A 12,272-nucleotide genomic window follows, 5' to 3' on the forward strand; every position below is an offset into this window, starting at 1 on the left:
CGCCGCGGAAGCCTGTGCCAGGGTCTCTTCGCTTTGCGCTGCTCTCGGTACAACCTCTCCCGGCTCCGGCAGCAAGATCCCAAAGCCTGGAAAGAAAGAAAAAGCGAGGGGGCGGGGGAGCTGCAGACTCCAGCGTCCCCCCCAGTCCTCCTGTGGAGAGACAGCAGCGCTGCTACTGGCGGCGTGGGGCTGCGCGGGGAGGCGGGAAGGCGGCCGGGCGAGCCGACTCCGGAGGCGGCTGCCGCACCGCCTAGGGGGAGCGGGAGGAGGGTCCCTGTCGGGCGCCGCGGCCTCGGGGAGGGGCTGGATGCTTGCTCGCTCGCTCCGCGCTCTTAGCCTTCTGAAATGCGGCAAGGTCTTTGGAGACCAGCCAGGAAAACACAGGCACGTGCGGAAAACGCGGGAGACCTCGGGTGGGGAGTGAGAGGAGAGGGGCGGCGGGAGAGGGCGTAGGGTACCTTCTCTGGCGCCTGGCGCGGGGTTTGTGTGCTGGGGGTGGACCGCACCCGCGCAGACAAGAAGAGCTTTCCCCGAAAGGCAGAGATCATGGACACCCCCGAGAAACGGAGGGGTGCCCCTATGGGGGTTTGACTGGTGAGATGGCCCGGAAGAAAGGATCCATCCGAACCTTTGCTGCCTGGCTGTAGTGAGATCATTGAGGGAAAATTTCTAAAACTCCAGCTGAGTTAGCAGGTTTAACCTATTTTCCTTCTGTACTCTGGGTCACAGTTCCTCACAGTCGGCTGCCACCGGAATGATTTCGTTTGACCCTCTCAGCGATCTTTTCGATGAGGTCTGGGAAGTAGAATCACCTTCATTTTCTGCATGAGGAAGCTGGGACTCAGAGTGGGCCATGATCTCGCCGAGGTCAGTGGTGATGGCCCAGCGGAAACGAGGCGTAGGTGCCCGGGGTCTAGCCGGTGGCTTCGGCCTGCAAAGGCCACTCCCGACGCAGGCCACTGGGCGGGCGGCCCTCCTGGCGGCAAGCGTGGTGCATTCGGAGCCAAACGGAGCGCACGGCGACATGTGGAACCGTGACAGTGTCTGGAAGACGCGAGCAAGACGCAGGCGCTTGGTTTGGATGTTTGCTATCTAGCGGGCCCGCTGGCTGAGCCTCTGGCTGCCTGCGATGGGACAGATGAAAGCGGGATCGCGCTCCCTGGGCACATGCAGGGGAGGTGTTCGCGGAGCGGCGGCAAAGACTTTCCCCAGCCTGTGATAAATAATTTCTAAGCCCATCTTCCCTCGCTGTCTGTCTTCCTCAGTCGTCTTCATAAATAAACCCCGACGATCGCGCTCTGAGTGTGCGCACGGGGAATGAATGCTCTGGGACGGATGCTCGCGTGTCCAGCGGCTCTGAGGCTCCTGGTTTCTCAGCCCCGTCCTGGCTGCTCCCGCCTGTCATCCGGTCTTGGCGCATCCTGAATTTCCCTAATTTACAGCCCAGAGTCTGAAGCCCGAGAGTGAAATGTATAATAATAACCCCACGCGCCGCCCTCACTAGGGATCCCCTCTTCCACCTTCCACTATCAGCAACTAGCTCATACTTTAAACCGCACTTTAGATCAGTGCCTCCAAACATAAGAAACAATGAATCCATCAGACTCCTTCCCATGGTCGCTGATAGCTTAGCGGGTCTCTGAAAATAACACAGCCTGGAGAAAAGTCAGGCCTCCGCGGGCCGGGGAGGGAGTGGTGCGCCTGGGGACGTCAGGGTCAGCATTTTGGGGGAGGCAAGGGAGGAGGTTGGGGAGGGAATTCGGTGGAGGCGTTTCTCAAAGCAGCACACACACCTGCCCACCCTGCAAAGATGACTGATGTCTCTTTCATCCTGTTGGAATTTCCACACGTAGTTGAAGAAAAATGCCCCACTGTGTTACCTGAGTAAAACTGAAGTGGTCACAGAATTGAACTTAAAAGCCTCACTAACCTTCGTGAGTAGGGACCTTGGTTATTCCCTCTGAACCTTGAAACCTATTTCCTGACTGCTTCTTTTCCTGAACCAGGACTGCTCAGAGAGGAAACACTTGCAAAATCATCAACTTCTGGAATTTATTTTGAGATTTTGACGGGGGCCAGGATTCACAGATGTCGTACAACACAACCCTTAACCAGCAGGCCCACATCTAGGAGGTCTGTGCATCTTTTCTGTTCTCTTTAGTCAGCATTTGCCCCCAGGCGTACATCATCCACTCATCTGCTGAGAACAGGAGGGTTCTTGGAGTAGACCTGGGTTTTATCCCCAGCTGGGTTGGTTGGGCAACTTTAGAAAGTCAATGAGCTTTTCAGAGTCTGTGTCCTCATCTGGAAAAAATGGACTTAATAGAACACACTCCATCAAAATCTTGTAACGATTAAATAGGATATGTTAGGTAAAGTATTTTGCAGAGCAGCTGGCAACATATAAGTAGTCAGTAAATGATATTTAAGTACAGGTTAACACTTCCTCAATGAACATCTTACACCAGGGGATCTGCGTGATCATCATAACAATGCCTCAAAATAGGGCCCCACCTGAGGAGATACTAGTGTGTGTGGTAGAGCCTTCTCCAACTGGGATAGAGAGGGGGAGAAAGAGGAAGTCAACTCCCAGTACTCGGTGCCCCTGTCCAAGTGACATTTATTTCAAGTCACTGAATATGCCATTCAGTGACTCAAAAATGTGGACCTGAATCTTTCATGATCAAATGTTGGCAAAGATACAAAGATATAAAAATCAAGAATGTGCATTTGAAGCCAAAAGCCAGGATAAAATACTACTAAGTGCAAAAATGTATTATGCTTTAAAAATATCGAGAGAATTTATCAGGGCACCAGAATGGAAACAGCTTCTTTAAATGGAAATGTGAACAAAATATTTTTCTGAAGCATAATCACTGATAGCTGTATTATGTTCCCATAATGTTTATGATGCTCTTACATAAAACAGTTTAAACGTGCTCTGTGGCTGCTAATGAAGGTTGGTAAAGTCACTAGAGTAATGAAAATAATTACCTAACTCCAGAGCTTCTGTACAACCTCTTGGTGTTTATTTCCATCTAATCTCTCTAATTATTTGTGTAACAAAGTGAGCATTGCTTCATCTGTACTAATGAAGCCTTGGATTGTTGGCATCAGCTACTGTGTTTCAGCATTCAGCTGTTGTTCTCAAATAAACAAACAAAGGTTAAAAAAAAACCCTTATCTGGGGAGTTAACAAAAAACATATTGCAGAATCACTAAACGTTTACATTTTGCTTTGATGAGTAATATGCAACTGTTACTTTGGCAGCAGAAAGACTGCAACCCGATTAGAGCTCTGTATGGAGCTGATCCCATTTGACTTTTGAGCCTGTGGTACTGCTACTGTGAAAAATCAACTTCCACAAGAGCATTTGGGTACATCCTTCATATTCTTAAGTGGGAAGGAGATCAAGAAAAAAAAATCTATACACAGTTAAATATTTGTCAATATCTGTATGATAATATAGGTATGCAAAGCAGATTCTAAAAAGAATCAACTAACTCATGTGGGAGGAATAATGTAATGGGAAGGTATTGATAATCAATATCCACCTCATGTGAACATATTTTCTGTTATGATATCAAGATACAATTATGTGGAAGAACAATGTCAAAATAAATAATTTGGATAGTCCCAAACTCCAGGGATACATGGCAATTTCATTGATAACTGTCAGAAAAATGACATCCAAATCACAAATTAAATGGCTCACTTGTTTTATTTTCATGCATCTGGATCCTTTCCACCATCAGTTTTGTCCTAAAATTGTTCTAAATTTTAATGTTTCCTTAAAATTTTAGATATTTACAGCCATTATATACAAAATGTGACATTAGAGGAGTTTGACAGTAAAACTCTATTCTTACAGGATGAGTTGGGATCAAGTTTATTCAGTAAAAGTAGTTTTCTTGAAAATTAAAAATTGGCAATTGAGCCTAACAATTTTATAGAAAACTAATTTCATTTAGTTTGAATAATAACTGAAGATAAAACATGCCAGTGTTCCTCCTTTCCTCTTTATTAATGAATTAGGATGCACACAAAAAATAAACCAATAAAGCTTGCATAAGGGCATATTATCATCCTTTATATCTTTTCCCCTATCTTAAATATTAGCATTTACATTAAAATAGTAACTTGTTAGAAAAAGGATTTTACTGTAAAACTACATAATCTACCTTTCATGGTTTTCATGAGAATCAAAGGAAATAATGTTGATGAAAGTATTTTAAACACTGTGAAGTCGCTTATACATGTAAAATGGAAGAGAGACGTGAGACAAGATTGGCCATGAGCTGATGCTGAAACTGGGATATTACACGTGGGAGCTACTAATATTATTGGACCTACTTATGCATGTTCCAAATTTTTCATAATTAAAGGTTAAACTACATTAGTGATTGTATACTACCATTTGTTTGCCAAGATGGGACTGTTGGACCAGAAGCTGGGTGGGTAGATTATTCCATATCACATGAAGCAGTCTCTTAGTCCTGAGATTGGTCAGTCAGTCAAACAGTTATGTCCTATTTCAGGAGGCAATGGTGTGGGTGGAAGTTGTGGGGTGGGGACATCTAAATTAGGCCTTTACATGATGTGGGTAACAGTCATTTAATAATGGGCATTTCTATGGAAACAGAGACAGACAAAGGTTAATGATTAGAATAAACTCAATGTTTGAGTCCAGAGGGCAGTCAGTTGGGAACTTTTTAGATGTTGGGCTTGAAGCATCTTTATTTTGTTTTTTAAAAAAAGATGTATTTATGTATTTAGACTCTGGTGGGTCTTCATTGATGAGCATGGGCTGTCTCTAGTTGCAAAGAGCAGGGGCTACTCTTGGTTGCGGCATGCAGGCTTTTCACTGTGGTGGTTTCTCTTGTTGGGGAGCAAAGGCCCTAGGCTCATAGGCGTCCCTAGTGGCGGCTTCCAGGCTCTCAAGCACGGGCTCAGTAGCTGTGGTTCATGTTCTTAGCTGTTCTGTGATGTTTGGGGCCAGAGATTGAACTGGCCTCCTTTGCATTGCAAGATGGATTCTTAGCCACTGGATCACCAGGGAAGCCCCTGAAGCATCTTTAGATAGTAGAGTGAGAATAGGGAAGGGCAATCTAATTTTTTTTTGTAGGTTGACCATCTCTGGTGATGGCATCAGGTGATATCATGGTGAAATTTCTGAGTGGCCTAGAGCAGGCATGAGGGCTATATTCGATACATGATCAGTTTTGGTGATTTCTTTGAAATTTATATCAAACCATCCAGCTTCAGCTTGCATGCTGATAAAGGGCAATTTTAGTTTACAGTGATGTCAAGTTGAGAAGGTTGGAGAAAACTTAGAAATATTAATTAATGACAAAATGCACAAAATGACAGGAACCAGAAAAAAAGAGGAGAAAAGGCTCAGTCAGTGAACCCAGCACAGTTCAACCAAGAGGGTGTGTTACAGCTTTTACTGAAACATAATTTTCCCCTGGGAATTGCCCCCATTTTTATCTAAGATAATTGAAGGAAGATGAATTCATTTGTAAAACAAGTCTACTCTGATGAATCTTGGCTTCATCACATACCAAAAGAATAGTGATTTATTATATAGGCTCTTTTAAAGTCTGTTTTGCTGTAACTTTTAAAAAGGAATTTCCAAAAAGTGGCCAAGAGGGCAGAAGAAAAAGACCCTGAGCTCCTCCCAGGAGCTCAACAGAATTACAGCTGTCTACAGAGCAACTGTCAGTGAAAAAGACTGGAACCTACCAGAAAAGATGTTCTACAATGAAAGACGTAAAGAAGGAACTACGATGAGATAGGCAGGAATGGCAGACTCAATACAATCAAGTCCCACACCCCCAGGTGGGTCACCCACAAACTGGAGAATAATTACATTGCAGAGGCTCTCCCTCAGGAATGAGAGTTCTGAGTCCCAGGTGGGGCTCTCCAATCCAGAGGTTCAGCCCCAGAAAGAGGGGTCCACAGAGCATTTGGCTTTGAAGACCAGTGTCTATTTCTGCTTTATTGACTATGCCAAAGCCTTTGACTGTGTGGATCACAATAAACTGTGGAAAATTTGGAAAGAGATGGGACTACCAGACCACCTGACCTGCCTCTTGAGAAACCTGTATGCAGGTCAGGAAGCAACAGTTAGAACTGGACATGGAACAGCAGACTGGTTCCAAATAGGAAAAGGAGTACATCAAGGTTGTATATTGTCAACCTGCTTGTTTAACTTATATGCAGAGTACATCATGAGAAATGCTGGGCTGGAAGAAGCACAAGCTGGAATCAAGATTGCTGGGAGAAATATCAATAACCTCAGATATGCAGATGACACTACCCTTATGGCAGAGAGTGAAGAGGAACTAAAAAGCCTCTTGATGAAAGTGAAAGAGGAGAGTGAAAAAGTTGGCTTAAAGCTTAACATTCAGAAAACTAAGATCATGGAATCTGTCCCATCACCTCATGGGAAATAGATGGGGAAACAGTGGAAACAGTGTCAGACTTTATTTTTCTGGACTCCAAAATCACTGCAGATGGTGACTGCAGCCATGAAATTAAAAGATGCTTACTCCTTGGAAGGAAAGTTATGACCAACCTAGAGAGCATATTAAAAAGCAGAGAAATTACATTGCCAACAAATGTTCATCTAGTCAAGGCTATGGTTTTTCCAGTGGTCATGTATGTTGGACTGTGAGAGTTGGACTGTGAGGAAAGCTGAGCGCTGAAAAATTGATGGTTTTGAACTGTGGTGTTGGAGAAGACTCTTGAGAGTCCCTTGGACTGCAAGGAGCTCCAACCAGTCCATCCTGAAGGAGATCAGTCCTGGGTGTTCATTGGAAGGACTGATGCTGAAACTGAAACTCCAATACTTTGGCCACCTCATGTGAAGAGTTGACTCATTGGAAAAGACCCTGATGCTGGGAGGGAGGGATTGGGGGCAGGAGCAGAAGGGGATGACAGAGGATGAGATGGCTGGATGGCACCACTGACTCGATGGACTTGAGTTTGAGTAAACTCTGGGAGTTGGTGATGGACAGGGAGGCCTGGCATGCTGTGATTCATCGAGTCACAAAGAGTCGGACATGATTGAGCGACTGAACTGAACTGAAGCTAACACCTATCTTGGGAAATGATTCTACCAATTGCAGAGGAAGGAACACTTTAGAACTCATTCTTTGGGGCCACCATCACCCTGATAACAACAAGAGACAAAATAACCGCCAAAAAGAGAAAATCACAGGTCATTATTACTGTTGAAGTTAGACACAAATATCCTCAACAAAATACTAGCAAATAGATTAAAAAGGTCATATACAATGATCAAATGTTATTTATCCCAGGGATGGAAGGAGTTTTCAGTATCTGCAAGTCAAGTAGTGTGATACATCACATTAACAAATTGAAGAATATAAACCAATGATCATCTCATTAGATACAAAAAAACACTTGATAAAATTCAACATCCATTTATGATAAAAGGTCTCTAGAAAAAGGGCATAGAGGGAGACTGTGCTATGCTATTCTTAGTCACTCATTGTGTCCAATGAGTGGTCACTCTTTGAGACCCCATGGACCACACACCACCAGGCTCCTCTGTCTATGAGGATTCTCCAGGCAAGAATACTGGAGTGGGTTCCATGCCCTCCTCCAAGGAATCTTCCCAATCCAGGGATCAAACCCAGGTCTCCAGGATTGCAGGCAGATTCTTTACCAAAGAAGCCCAAGAATACTGGAGTGGGTAGTCTATCGCTTCTCTAGGGGATCTTCCTGACCAGGAGTCAAACCAGGTCTCCTGTTAGCTGAGCTAACAGGGAAACCCAGAGGCAGCCTACCTCAACACAGTATAAAGGCCATATATGACAAGTGAAAGTGAAAGTGAAGTTGCTCAGTCATGTCCGACCCTTAGCGACCCCATGGACTGGAGCTCACCAGGCTCCTCCATCCATGGGATTTTCCAGGCAAGAATACTGGAGTGGGTTGCATTTTCCTTCTCCAGGGGATCTTCCTGACCCAGGGATCGAACCCAGGTCTCCCGCATTGCGGGCAGACACTTTGAGCCACCAGGGAAGCCCATGACAAGCCCACAGGTAATATCATACTTGATGGTGAAAAGCTGAAAGCATTTGCTCTAAGATCAGGAGCAAGACAAGAGTGTATACTTTTGCCAGTTTTATTCAATAAAGTTTCAGCAGTCGTAGCTACAGTGATCAGAGAGGAAAAAAGAAAAGAAATTCACATAGGAAAAGAAGTAAAATCGTCACTGTTTGTAGAAGATGTGACACTATACATAGAAAATCCTAAAGAGGTAAACTTGGAAGAAAAGCTATGACAAACATAGACAGAGTATTAAAAGCAGAGACATCACTTTGCTGACAAAGATCCGTATAGTAAAAGCTATGGTTTTTCCAGTAGTCAAGTACAGATGTGAGAGTCAGACCATAAAGAAGGCTGAAACTGCAGAATTGATGCTTTTGAACTGTGATGCTGGAGAAGATCTTGAGAGTCCCTTGGACTGCTAGGAGATCCAACCAGTCCATCCTAAAGGAAATCAGCCCTGAATATTCATGGAAGGACTGATGCTGATGCTGAAGCTCCAATACTTTGGCCTACTTGATGCGAGAGCCAACTCATTGGAAAAGACCCTGATGCTGGGAAAGATTGAGGGTTGGAGGAGAAGGGGACGACAGAGGATGGGATGGTTGGATGGCATCCCCAACTCGATGAACATGAGTTTGAGCAAACTCCTTAAGATAGTGCAGGACAGGGAAGCCTGACCTGCTGCAGTTCGTGAGGTTACAAAGAGTCAGACATGACTGACTGACTGAACAACAACAACAAAGTTGCGACCAGAAAAACTACTTGAGCTCATTAATCAATTTAGTAAATTTGAAAAATTCATGCGTAGAAATCAGTTGTATTTCTATACACTGACAATGAGAAAAGAAATTATAGGAAAAAGCCCACTTAGTATCTCATCAAGAAGAATTAAATACCTAGGAATAAACCTACCCGAGGAGGCAGAAGACCTGTACTCTGAATTTATAAGATGCTGATGAAAGCAGCTGAAGATGACACAAATGGTTGCAAAGATATACTATGTCATTGGATTGGAAGAGTCAATATTGTCTTCAAGTCTTCAATATTGTCAAAATGACTATACTCCCCAAAGAAATATACAGATACAATGCAATTGCTATCAATTTACCAATTTTATTTTTCACAGAACTAGAAAAGATAATTTTACAATTTGTATGGGAAAACAAAAGATGCAGAATAGCCAAAGCAATCTTGAGAAAGAAAAACGGAACCAGAGGTATCAGGTTCTTTGACTTCAGACTACACTATAGAGCTAGAATAATCATAACAGTATGCTACTGGCACAAAAACAGAAATAGATCAATGGAAGAGGATAGAAAGCCAGAAACAAGCCCATGAATCTATGGTCAATTAATCTATGACAAAGAAGGCAAAAATATATAATGGAGAAAAGACAGCCTCTTCAATAAGTGGTGCTGGGAAAACTGGACAACTAGTTATAAAAGAATGAAATTAGAACACTCCCTAACACATACATAAAAATAAACACAAAATGGATCAAAGACCTAAATGTAAGACTAGATTCTTTAAAACTCATATGGGAAAACATAAGACTGTCTTTGACATAGATTGCAGCAAGATTTTTTTGGCTCCTTCTCCTATAGTAATGGACATAAAAGCAAAAATAAGTGAATGGGACCTAATTAAACTTAAGTGCTTTGCACTGAAAAGGAAACCATATACAGGATGTAAAGACAACCCTCAGAATGGGAGAAAACATTTGCAAATGAAGCAACTGACACAGGATTAATCTCCAAAATATATAAAACAGTTTATACAGTTCATTGTCAAAAAAATCAAAGAACCTAATCAAAAAATGGACAGAAGATCTAAACAGATACTTCTCCAAAGAAGACATACAGATGGTCAAAAGACACATGAAAATATGCGCAACATTGATAATTATGAGAGAAATGCAAATCAAAACTACAATAAAGTGTCACCTCACACCAGTCAGAATGGTCATCATCAAAACAATCTACAAATAAATGCTGGACAGCATATGGAGAAAAGGAAATCCTCTGACTCTGTTGGTGGGAATGTAAATTTGTACAACCACTGTGGAGTATAGTATGGAATTTGCTTTAAAAACTAAAAACAGAGCTAGCATATGACTTTGCAATCCCACTCCTTGGCATATATATACACAGAAAACCATAATTTAAAAAATACATGTACCCCATGTTCACTGCAGCACTATTCACAATAGCCAATATATGAAGAAACCCAAGTGTCCATCAACAGAGGAATGGATAAAGATGTGGTACATATATACAATGGAATATTTCTCAACTTTGTAAAAGAAATAAATAATGCATTTTCCCACAACATAAGCCTAGAAATTATCATACTAAGTGAAGTGAGACAGAGAAAAATAAATATATGATAACACATATGTAGAATCTAAAAAAAAAATGATACAAATGGACTTATTTACAGAACAGAAGCTCACAGACATGAAAAAAGAACTTATCTTTACCAAAAGGGAAAGGGATGTGGGGGAAGGGATAAATTAGGAGCTTGGGATTAGCAGATAGAGAATACTATATATGAAAATAGATGACTGCTCCTGCACCTGCTGCACACAATGAGGTGTCACTTGCTTCAGGACCTCACTTCAGACAGAGATCAAGCCTTGAGCCTTTGGAGTGGGAGCACTCAGGCCAACACCCTACACTACCAGAGAACTCCTAACCCTAGGGAATATAAAATAGTGAGAATTCCCACATAGGAAACCACTTGAATACAAGACCTGGCACTACCCAATTACCAGTAGCACCCTGTGCAGGATGCCTCATCCAAACAACAAACAAGGCAAAAATACAAATATCAGAAGAATGGATTATCACCTCATTCAGCCCTGCCCATCAGAGGAAAAAAACAAAACAAAACAAAACAAAACAAAACTCAGCACATATCTCACCCTTATGAAACCTACATAAACCACTGGACCAATCTTAGAGGGCAGAAACCAAAAGGAAGAAAGAATCAACCTTGAAGCCTGGGAAGAGGAGACCTCAAACACAGTAAGTTTAAAAAAATTGTGAACAGGCAGAGAAGTACTGCACAAACGAAGGAACAAGCTATAAACACACAAGTCCAAATAAATGAAGAGGAAACAGGCAAACTACCTGAAAAAGAATTCAGAATAATCACAGTAAAGATGATCAAAAACCTTGAAAATAGAATGGAGAAAATGTAAGAATCAATAAAGACCTAGATGAATTAAAGAATAAACATAGAGAGACAAATAACATAATTACTGAAATTAAAAATACTCTAGAAGAAATCAATAGCAGAATATATGAAGCAGAACAATCAGTGAGCTGGAAGGTAACATGGTGGAAATCACTGCTGAAGAGCAGAATAAATTAAAAAGAATGAAAAGAACTGAAGATAGTCTCAGAGACCTCTGGGACAATATCAAATGCACCAACAATAGAATCATAAGTGTCCCAGAAGAAGAAGAGAAAAATAAAGAGTATGAGAAAAATTTTGAAGAGATTATAGTTGAAAATTTCCCTAATATGGAAAAGGAAATAGTCAATCAAGTCTAAGAGGTATGAAGAGTCCCATACAGGATAAGCCCAAGGAGAAACACACCAGGATCAAACTAAAAAAGATTAAACAGAAAGAAAGAATATTAAAAGCAGCAAAGGAAAAGCAACAAGTAACATACAAGGGAAACCCCCTACATTTGACAGCTGATCTTTCAGCAGAAACCCTGCAGGCCAGAAGGGAATGACAGGATATATTTAAAGTACTGAAAGGGAAAAATCTACAACCAAGATTACTCTACCTAGCAAGGATCACATTGAAAACTGATGGAGAAATCAAAAGCTTTTCAGACAAGCAAAAGTTAAGCGAATTCAGTGCCACCAAACCAGTTTTACAACAAATGTTAAAGTGACTTAGGTAGTCAGGAAATACAAGAGAAGATAAAGATATACAAAAACAAACCCCAAACAATTAAGAAAATGGCAATAGGAACATATATATCAACAAATGCTTTAAATGTAAATGGATTAAATGCTCCAACCAAAAGACACAGACTGGCTGAATGGATAAAAAAATAAGACCTATATATATGCAGTCTACAAGAAACCCACTTCAGACCTGAAAACACATATATACTGAAAGTGAGAAAATTGAAATCATATCAAGCATCTTTTCTGACCACAATGCTATG

This window comes from Muntiacus reevesi, chromosome 19, assembly GCF_963930625.1.
Source record: "Muntiacus reevesi chromosome 19, mMunRee1.1, whole genome shotgun sequence".
Taxonomy (NCBI): Eukaryota; Metazoa; Chordata; class Mammalia; order Artiodactyla; family Cervidae; genus Muntiacus; species Muntiacus reevesi.